Genomic DNA, 10561 nt, shown 5'->3' on the forward strand with positions numbered 1-10561 from the left:
ATGTGAAATTTGTTCTCTCTGTTTTTTACAGGGTTTTATGTAAACTATAGACCTCTATTACTTTTTTTTAACCACAGCAGATATAGAGGATATTCAAGGATGCTGGTGTTCACATTTTGGACAGAGAAGCCAGATGATTTGGAAGAGGAGTAAAAGAAGCATCTATGTCCACTGTGAACGACCATCTTTGAACTGCCTGCCATCTATAATCCAGTTTTGAGATCCCTTCCCAGACGCCTTAACACCCACTCACATCCTGGGCCATCTGACCTCAGGAAATCACATGATAGGGTGTGGCTAGGTTTACGATGGGTTCAATTGACTGATTGTGACCCCCACCCGTTTTCACATCTTGGCTTCTGTGATTAGTTATAGGATCAATAGAGGGACTCTCCACCACTTGCTCTTAGAACTGAAGAAGCTTCTCGGCTGAGAGGTGAAACGTCTTCAAGGAAACTTAAAGAAGGCCAGACGCTTTTCTTTCTAAGCTCCCTAGACTATGATGACCTGGATGACTGAGAACCTTCACAGATAGCAGATATAAACCCTTTTTCTTAGACGTAGTCTGTATGTAAAAGATGGAAATTATTTGCAGGTCTGAAAAGTGAAGCCACCGCAATGGTGCCTCAAAACTGCACTCTCTCTAGTGGCCAACAACGGGTCCCACCTCATGGTGAAACAACAAAGTCTGAATGTATGGAAATCTATGGTGATAACCCTATGTTTCACTTGATCTATGACCTCAGTCATCACTTTCCATGCATTCAGTCTGCCGATGCAAAGATGCAGGAACATCTCTGCTCACATCCAGATTGCATCTTCTAACCTAATTGCAAACACAAGATTCGAGATTCAAGCTTGTTCAAACCAATTTTGCGCCACTGCAATATCAGCGTGCTTGCTACAAAGCCAAGCTGTGTTCAAAACAAACAAAAATGGCCTGCCAGCATCTTTTGATTAAAATATATAAATTATTGCTTCAAAGATGGAACATATCCAAGCTCTGAAGGAAGAGGGCACACATCACATCAAAGTCCATCCACTTTCGCTACTTGTTACTAAATCAAAGACCTCTGTTCAACAAAGAGAAGGCTTTCCACGCAACAATCTTTGCTCTCTCATAGATAAAACATGTGCATGTGTCCTAAAAGACACTATTAGCTCATGCTACCAAAAACAGCACGGCCCACTTTAGAATGTGGGTTTGAATAAATGACACAGAGTCTTCTGCCTACAGCACTGAGAGCGCCAGCTGACCTGCAAGCGTAGTTCAGACACTTAAAATGACTCTTGTTCCACAGTAAAATCTGCTTATATAACCTACTGATACATTAGCACTGGGGTTGACTTTGGTTATGCTTGTGTGTGACTTTTCTGAATGCTGGTGTTGCTGTTAACCTGTGATTATTCTTGTCTTGACACCTCTGTTCTGACATAAAAGAGAAATGCTCAGAGGGCTGTCTCTTACCTGTTCACCAGTGCTGACAGACTGCTGTGCCAGCTGCATTAACAATGATGAGTCAGATGAAGGGCAGGCAGGAAGTGCATGACAAACAGATGTCTCGCTAACGCCTGAGTTAGAATGCCCGATAAAGTTTCAAGTTAAAAGACAGCTGGGAAGATTTTCTTTCTTCCTCATGATGACATCCGTAACTAGAAGACTAGATGCATGCAGGTGATGGCGTCTTGCATTTCTTTGCTGGTATCCTCATTTGAACGCAAGACTGCTCTTTTTATATATTTTACTTTTCATGACTTTCATAGTTTATGACACATCTTTGAGCTGTCCCCCTCATCTGAGCCCACCCCCCACCTACTGGCAAATCACTGGGACTGTTCTATTCACATAACAAATCATCGCTGACACGTGTGTCCACACCACTCGCTGTCACACACAAACTGGAAAACCTAAACATGTTATATTCAGAATGAATTTCTACAGTTTGTTTAAATGTGGAACAATTCAGAATTCTTTCATATTACTGGCAGCTGGTTAATGTGACTTAGCATGACATCAGCAAGCAAAGGCAGATCTATATACTGTATTCAATGGTAATATCTACCCTGTTGCTATTATCATTATTATTATTAATCTCTGTCTCTCTCTCACACACACATCATTTATTTGTCCTGTCTTTTTTCCCTTATACCCACCTAGTCCAGGCAGATGCCCCGCCCCTCCTGGAGCCTGGTTTTGCTGGAGGTTTCTTCCTGTTAAAAAGGGGGGTTTTCGTTCCCACTGTTGCCAAAGTACTTGCTCATAGGGGGTCATATGATTGTTGGGATTTTCCCTGTTTTCTTTGTAAAGAGTCTTTACTTTACAATATAAGGCACCTTGATGCAACTGCTGTGTGATTTGGCACTATATAAATACAACTGAATTGAAGTTAATATACTGTATCTGGTCTGTTTAATGCCCAAAGAACACGTGAATTATAAAAACAATGAGGTGGGTGATGGAATAATCATATTAGGGTAAAAAAAAAAAGTGACTTCACTGAATTTTTTCATGTTCTGCAAACCGATTGCAGGTAGTTGCTGCGACTGAAATATATATATCTTGATATCTTGATACTGGGTTGCGACATTTGAGGTTTAAAGAGAATTAAAAAATGAAAGTGCTCACTGCTTGTGTTAGCCATCTTAAGACTCCAAAGCTGTCCCTTTCATTCCCTTTTGTTTTTTTGTTTTGTTTTGTTTTTTGGGGGAGGGGGTGTCTATTATGGTTTCATATTGATCAAGAACGCTGCAATCAGCATCCACTAAATGGTTGGAATATCATCCCATGGGGAAATTGTCCACATCAAAGTAATCGTGCTTGTTGATAAAAAGAAAAGAAAAGAACTCATTTTCTTGATTTAATGGTTTTGGGAAGTGTTTAAACCTGATTGGTAATCAAAGAATAAGCTGATACTGAGCTGCACTGGGTGAGCTGATGTGCCTCTTCATTCATCATTTTTCATTTTTAATCTGTGATAATGAACAGTGTCTATCTGCGGCCGTGTGGAACTAACGATCAATGATTTTGACAGACAATATGATCTTCCTCAAATTATTTCTCCTCTCTTTATAAATGATATGTACACTTCAATCAGGCTCGATGGTGTACATCACACAGCGATTTCAGGCGCACCTTATTCTTCCTAATCAAACCATAAGTGTTGCACCTCAGAGAAAACATCCATGCAAGAGAGCAAGAAGTGAAGTGCATTAGCTGAAGCTATTTAAAATGGAGGATCAGGAGATGGATTCTCTAAAAAGTTTTGTTTCAAATTACTGCAGTGGATTTGAGCCAGGATTGCTTTTTGCTGCGAGTACAGCATCCAGGAAGTTTCGGCTGGTTCGATACTCCCTGCCAGATCATTTTAATAAGAGGCCATTTCACAATAAAACATTTTTCATTGGACACTCCTCCTCAGTGTATGAGGGCTCACTGTGTTGTTGGCATACACAGTTACAAATTGTAGCAACTTTAAGTATTGTTTTAATTCATATTTTGTACTGAATCCAAAGCTTTTCTTCTAATTCAGCTCCAGCGAGCTGCAGCTGAGTTTAATCTCAAATCTTATTTTGCATGACACAGAAATCCTTATATTTGAGCCTTTTTAACAGTTGTGCTAAAAGAAGAAGAGCAGCACACCTTTATCTTTATCAGAGGAAGCATATTGTTGACATTTACTACAATAAATGTGTTTTGTAAAGCAAATTTGTGCTTATAAAGACTGAATTCTCTGTACTATGTCAAAAAGATTCTGTTTGAGAGTGAGCGGTAATATTTTCTATATTCAGCATATATCTGATGGCATATCAGCCGCAATTCTGTTAACACATTCAGCAGGACATTTTCTAAATAATGGGAGCATAATGCACAAAATGCTATAACATATGCACATGTTAAAAAAAGAACACATGGGTATCTATGCTGATGGACTGGGTGAAGTGTTTGATGGAAATGGAAATCGCCGACCTGCAGAGGACTGAATTCAAAGACACCCTGAAATTCATAATGAAAAAAAAAAAATTATGGCTGGTCCATTTGGCCAAAATTTTATTGCAGCAACTCATAATAGTATTCAGTAGTTTGTATGTCTACCACGTGCCTGTATGCATGCCTGATAAAGTTGAGGTGTACTCCAAATGAGGATTCTAGTGCGGGCATGTCAGTGGTATCAATTCCCTGCAATATTTCATGAAAGGTGTACCTTTGATGACTGTGTTGAACCAGTCTTATTATTTGATGGTTTATTTCCATCAATCCATCCATTTTCTTCTGTTTACCTGGGGCAAAAAAACAAAACAAAAACCCAAGCTCCCACTCCCCAGCCAGCACCTCCTGTTCCTGAACACTAAACCATTCCTAGGCTAGCTGACAAATATCTCTCCAGTATGTTCAGGGTCTACCTTGGGGCCTCTTCTGGAACACCTCACTCGGGAGGCATCCCTGTCGTATGGCTGAACCACCTGAACTAGGTCCTTTTGATGTTGAGGAGTAGCAGCTCTAGTCTGAGCCCCTCCCAAATGACTATCCTCACCCTCTCAGTAAGGGAAATACCAGCCAGTCTTCAGAGAAAGACTATTTTGTGCCTCCAATCTTTTTCTTGCAGTAACTACTCAATGCATGTGACCATAGGTGAGCACAGGGATATAGATGGACCGGTAAATCAACAGCTTCACTTGTAAGTTCAGCTCTCTGTTCACCATGCCAGATCGGTACAGCCCCAATGTATCTCTCCCCTCACATTTGAACAAGATATTTAAATTCTTCCACTTGGGACAGCATCTTGTCTCTGACCATAAGTGGGTACTCCACTTCCAGATGAGAAACATGGCCTCAGACTTGGCGGTGCTAATTCTTATTTCCACAACTTTGCACTTGCCTGCGAACGAAGTAGTGCTCAGTAGAAACCAGCACATGATGAAGCCAATGGAAGCACATCGTATGCAAAAAGCAGAGATGAGATTATGAGGGCAGCAAATCCTTTCATCATTTAGCTCCTCCTAGAAATTCTGTCTATTAAATAATGAGTAGAATCAGTAATGAAGTGTGTGGAATTGATAAGGGGTTTTCTTCTTCTTTTTTTTGTTGAAGCCTAAATTGTGCTCCAATCTGGAATGAACCATGGTTTTCCCAAACCATGCTTCAAGCTGACATTAGTACTATACACCCAGGTTAAATGAACTATTCTATATATTTAAATAGATGATTTTTTTGTGCATTTTTTTGCATTTCTAGGTCCACAAAAGCAGTTTGAAATAGCTCAGTGCTTCAACTGAAAAATAAAAATGCTCAAACAACTCAACTCAATTCAATGTCATGTTATGAGTTAACACAGCAGTTGGTGGAATACTTGGACCCACTTCCACAGAATACCCAAATCACATGCCATAAGGAGGCTTTTCACTATACTGCGGCCCCAGGGCTGTCATCATGCTCACTACACTTGGTCTCTTTGGCTCTTGGGCAAAGAAGTAGAGATAAAGCCATAGTTTAGATTTGCAAAATATTTGACATTTCTCCAAACATGGAAGTTACTTTCCCCAAAATATCATAGATCATACACTGATACGACCAAATGAAAAAATGTTCAGAAACAGCATTTTAAATTAATACATGGTGACTCATTTGCATGACAACAAAAGAATACGTTTTGTGTTCTGCATGGTGACTCACTCGCTTTTTCCGCCTCCTCTTCTTCTTTCTGTCATTTTCGTTCTTTATCTTTTTGCCCCTCTCTGTATCTCTGTCCACATTCCTTGGAAAGCATTTCATGCCTGAGCAAAGTGTGTCTGCTTATTCTCATCCATACCTCGTTGCCCTCCTCATGGCCCGAGGAGCTCTAAAGACTTACCTCAGTTCGCCCCGATGCACCTGTGGACCCATGTTTTGGGGCTTCTGTGTTTAAAGAGCCCAAGTGTATGACACAAAGCAGCAGTGAAAGTACTCTAAATTTTCCTACTGTACATGGTACTCACTTTGTTAAATGTGTGCACGGGGAGAGAAAAACATAGACACTATCAGACCGGTAAAACTCAGCCCTGACTCCTCTCTCTCAGTCTTGTCTGTATGCATAATGTCTGACACCTGACATTTGCTGGCAACTGTCAGAGCGCATCTCATCTGCCACCTGTCACAGTCACACAGCATCAGTCAACATGGGAGACCATAAAGCTCAATGGCAAAATGCCAGAGGATGAAATGGAATAAGAGAAATTATTTAATGGCTCAATCACAAAGTATCACAGTCTCTGTTTCAAGTTTTAAATGACAAATGTGGGATTTCAGCAGAATGTGGTGTTGGGTTGTACTGGCAGATTTTCATTCACCAGCTGGAAAACATCTGACTGGAACTGGCTTCATTTTTCAGCATGATAATCATCCCAAACATGGTGATAATGCAGAAAAAGCATTCCTGGCTTAGACACAGACACACACTCCACAGTGTGAGAATCAGTTGAGTATTTTAGAAAAGAGCTATTTTATTAACAGTATTTGATCAAACTAAAGACGTTATGAGATTTCTTGCATTTAGAAACTATAATTCTATTACACGTTTGATCAAGAACATGATTTATGTTCTTATGAGTGTATCTAAGAATGAGAAAAGTGTGATAAATGATCATCCACAGACACCGTACCTGGCTTTGTAATATTGTTTCTCCCAAAATAATATCGGTCCACTTAACAGCAGTGGGATTAGAGAAATAGAAACAAATTAAGAAAAAAGTTACTATTATTTTGTTTTATTTTATTGGTTTTTTTATATCATACTTTGTCGGTAGTTCTATGACGACCTTATGGCAACAGATTATTTGCAAGTGTTGTTCTTTTTGTGGAGAAAATGATTTGACCGTGATTGTTGTGTGGAAGAAATGAATTGCTGTAACAGTAAGGAACAGATTAGTTTGGGGTTTTTATTCCCTCTACTTAATGAGCAAACTAGACTATGATGCCGTAGAAGACATATTGGCATGCTTTGACACATCAAACATGAGTAAAAGATTTCAACTCAAGCAGTGGATCTAGAAAGCAGATCTAGAAAATTTTACACGGGGGGCAAAGAGGTCCAGGCAGGGTGGCACATATATTTTTATTAAAGTATGTGAAATTTCCTGGAGTCAACAAACTATCCACAAAAAGAAATTTATTGTGTTATTATCTCTTCCAAGAAAACAAGGACAGAAAAAGAGCTACTGTAACTGTAGCTTACTGTACATGACTAATTTCAGCCATGATTTTTAGGAGAGTGATGGACATAAAAGCTGGGAGGCAGCTATGGGGGGCAAGGCTCTACAGCAGGGGAGCAGTTGCCCCCTTTGCCCCCCTGTAGATCTGCCCCTGAACTCAAGGTATTTGTAATAATGTCTAAAAAGTATAGGAGCTCACCAAAGTAAATAAAATTCATCTTTAGGGGAGCATGCGTCTATAATAAATTGCATTCCTTCTCTTAGCTGTAGGGAGAACTTTGTGTCCAAAAATGTGGTCTGTCGTCTCGGCTTTTATGGAGGCACGCTGCTAGCTTGGTTAAAAATAAAGTGAAGCATTTGCTTTACATGCATGACCTACGTCCGCATCCACCATGGGAATTCTCTGATCCTTGTTCTGCCACCTCCGCTACACAGACTTTATGAGCCCATTTGTGTTCTTGTATTTTTCCTTTTAATTAAAAAAAAAGAAAAGAGAAAGAAAGATTAATTATTTGCAAAAGCAAAACACACAATTGCCTTTAGGTGCCAGACTACAGCAAAAGTGAGTGAGTACAGAAGCGCAGAGGTCTTTTGTGCGACTTTAATATTGCAGCGTTACTGCTGTGGTCAAAAGCATGTGTGCAGAGACATACTAAAGGCAGCATGGAGGCTTTTGATGTGAGGTTCTTTTGTGTGCAAGCTTCATGGCTTTTAATGAGGCAACCTGCCTCATTATCAAAGCTCTTCCAGGCCCCCGACACAGCCACATGGAGGGTCTGCCTCCACTCACTGTTCTGAAGCCGCAAATTACAGCAGCTTAGCCCCTCGCTGGGAACAGAGGCCAAGCTCGTCGCCCTTTCTAATGGCGCCCAAGGGACACAGAATTGTACGTAGACATATGTTTGGTCAAAACTAGTTTAATAGGCAACTCCTCTGTCAGTCCCATTAGAGTGAAACTTTGAGATGTGAGGCGTGAATTTGGGGATGTGGTCCCCACTGACTCGGTGAAAATATATAGCAAGTTTTGACACTAAAGTCAGCAGTGTCTGCTTTCAGCACAGTTTCTGTTGTGACTTTCCTCTCATTTTGCTTGGGATTAATTTGCCAGCACAGTTAGCTGGAAATAAAGTTTTGTCCATTCGTGCCAAGACTGTGGCCGAATTTGAATTTCACCTGGGGATGGCTTAAAAACAGCCAACCCAGCAGGGATGGAAACATCAAATTAATATGCCTCACAGTCTATTAATTTCCGCTAACAATATTTCATTAGCTATGCTACGTCTTTCTTCAGCTAGTTTAATTGACCTTTTTAATATGTAAATATCAATTTGTTCTCTGAAGTAAATTATTTTTCCCGTGCTCTTTATAGTGACACCGTAATCAACTCTGTATTTAAAAGCTCAAGTCCTAAAGCAAAAGCTGCTATCAAAGAACAATGCCCTTTTCCCAGGCCTGAGCCTCATTCTTCTGTTTTTTATTTCACTTCATAGCCGTTTACTTTTTTCCCTCTGTTTAACTGAAAGAAAGCAAAAGACTGTTAATGAGGGTAAAAAATGGACTGTCCATAGTAGAAAAGGTGCGTGATATTATGAATATAAATGGGGCTGTACTATTCATTTAAATTGTGCCATTTTTATCACAGTGGGGATGTGACACTAATAACTACTGAACACCAGTCTCTTCTGCTCACAACGTAGGCATTTGAAAAACTTCCAATAACAACCAGTTTCCAATAACTTGGATACTGTACTTCAGACTGGAGCATGACCAAAATAGGATTTTTAAGGCTGGCACAATACAGATATTTGATTATTTAAAAATCTGATATATCAACCAATATTTTTCTTTTTCTTTTGGAAACATTTAATATGTTAAGTCATTTCTAAGTTCTTACTAAGATTATATAACAGCACAGTTCAGAAATAAACTTGTTTTATAACAAAGTACAAGGCATTCACGCTCTGTCCAACTCTTCTTGGATCAGCGGCTGTTGTGATTGTAGCAATCCAAATATGTGTGATGCCAGCAGGAAAGTTGCAAAAGACCATTTGACTGACAAACTATGCAACAATCTTAATATAGTTGAAGGGTTTTTATTCCATGTCTTCTTTACTTTTTAAATGGCCACTCATTGGCTCTTACAAATAGCTAATATCTGCTGATATATAGGTCACCAATATATCAGCCGGGTTCTATTTCAGGCTATACTAGCAGTTTTGCTACGGTTTATCTCTTTACCTGCACACTGTCTTTTTAACTGCTAAGCTTTTTTCAAGTTTTTGAAGTGACTTGAGACTTCAGGTCAAAGCTTGCTGTGATCTAACCTTCTATCCGTCCATCCCAACACATTCTCACTCCCAAAGCGTAACATTTTATGCTAGGTGACAAATCGTCGGTATATTATGCTTTCGGCCACCCAACATCTCCCTATATCACAAGTTCGGAAAAATGAGGAAACACAAGAACCATTTGGAATTGATCTACACATGTACGTTTATTTGACTTAAATTGCTTTGGAAAACACCATCTAACACAATTAAGGTGGTGGTTAAGGTTAGGGTTAGGGATAGGGATATTACGCGTCGGGAGTGACAATGGGCTGTCCATCCATAAACAAATTTTCTTCTGCCTATCCAAGTAAGGATCTTGGAAGGCAGGAGCCTGTCCCAAATATTTAGATGTATTTTAGTGAAACAAGCAAAAGAAAAGCATAAGTTGCCAGATTGTTAATTTTTTTTTATTCACAGTAAGCCATTATGATTTATGTTGTTAATATATTCAGTGAAAACAGTAGTTATAGAAGTAACCACTGCGCTACCATGCTGCCCCACACAAGCCATTGTTCCAGACACTTTTTGGTCTCTTCACTACACATTGTGATTTATTCAATTCGATTCCAAGAGATATAAGTTAATAGTGCAGCTTTTCACAAAATCCTCAGATGACTTGAAGTTGTGAAAAGGTGAACTGGTTCCAGGTACACCTGATGGGACTTGTCCTTATCCCTGTAAAACTAGTGTGCTCCTCAGTGTTAGTGCATGTTCATGCTTTTCTATTTTCCACCAGAGGCACCATTTTATCTGTCTTTGAATTCTAAAAACTGTTAATAAGTGTTAAGTGAAATATCTCCAAGTGTTTGTGTGCTTAAGTTCATGCCTAGACTTGCTGAACGTCCTTTTATACTTAGCAGTGGTCACCCTGCTTGATCGTGATCAAAATGACATTACATTAATGTAGTGTTTGTTTCCCAAAGCATTAGGATGGGCGTCAAATGCGTCCATGCTAATGCACCCATTGGGAGAGATGTCTGTCAGGAATCCTCAGCGGGCTAATACCTGGAAGCCATTTTCTCAGCACCACCCCAACTCTCTGCTAA

Source organism: Astatotilapia calliptera, chromosome 19, assembly GCF_900246225.1.
Source record: "Astatotilapia calliptera chromosome 19, fAstCal1.2, whole genome shotgun sequence".
NCBI lineage: Eukaryota > Metazoa > Chordata > Actinopteri > Cichliformes > Cichlidae > Astatotilapia > Astatotilapia calliptera.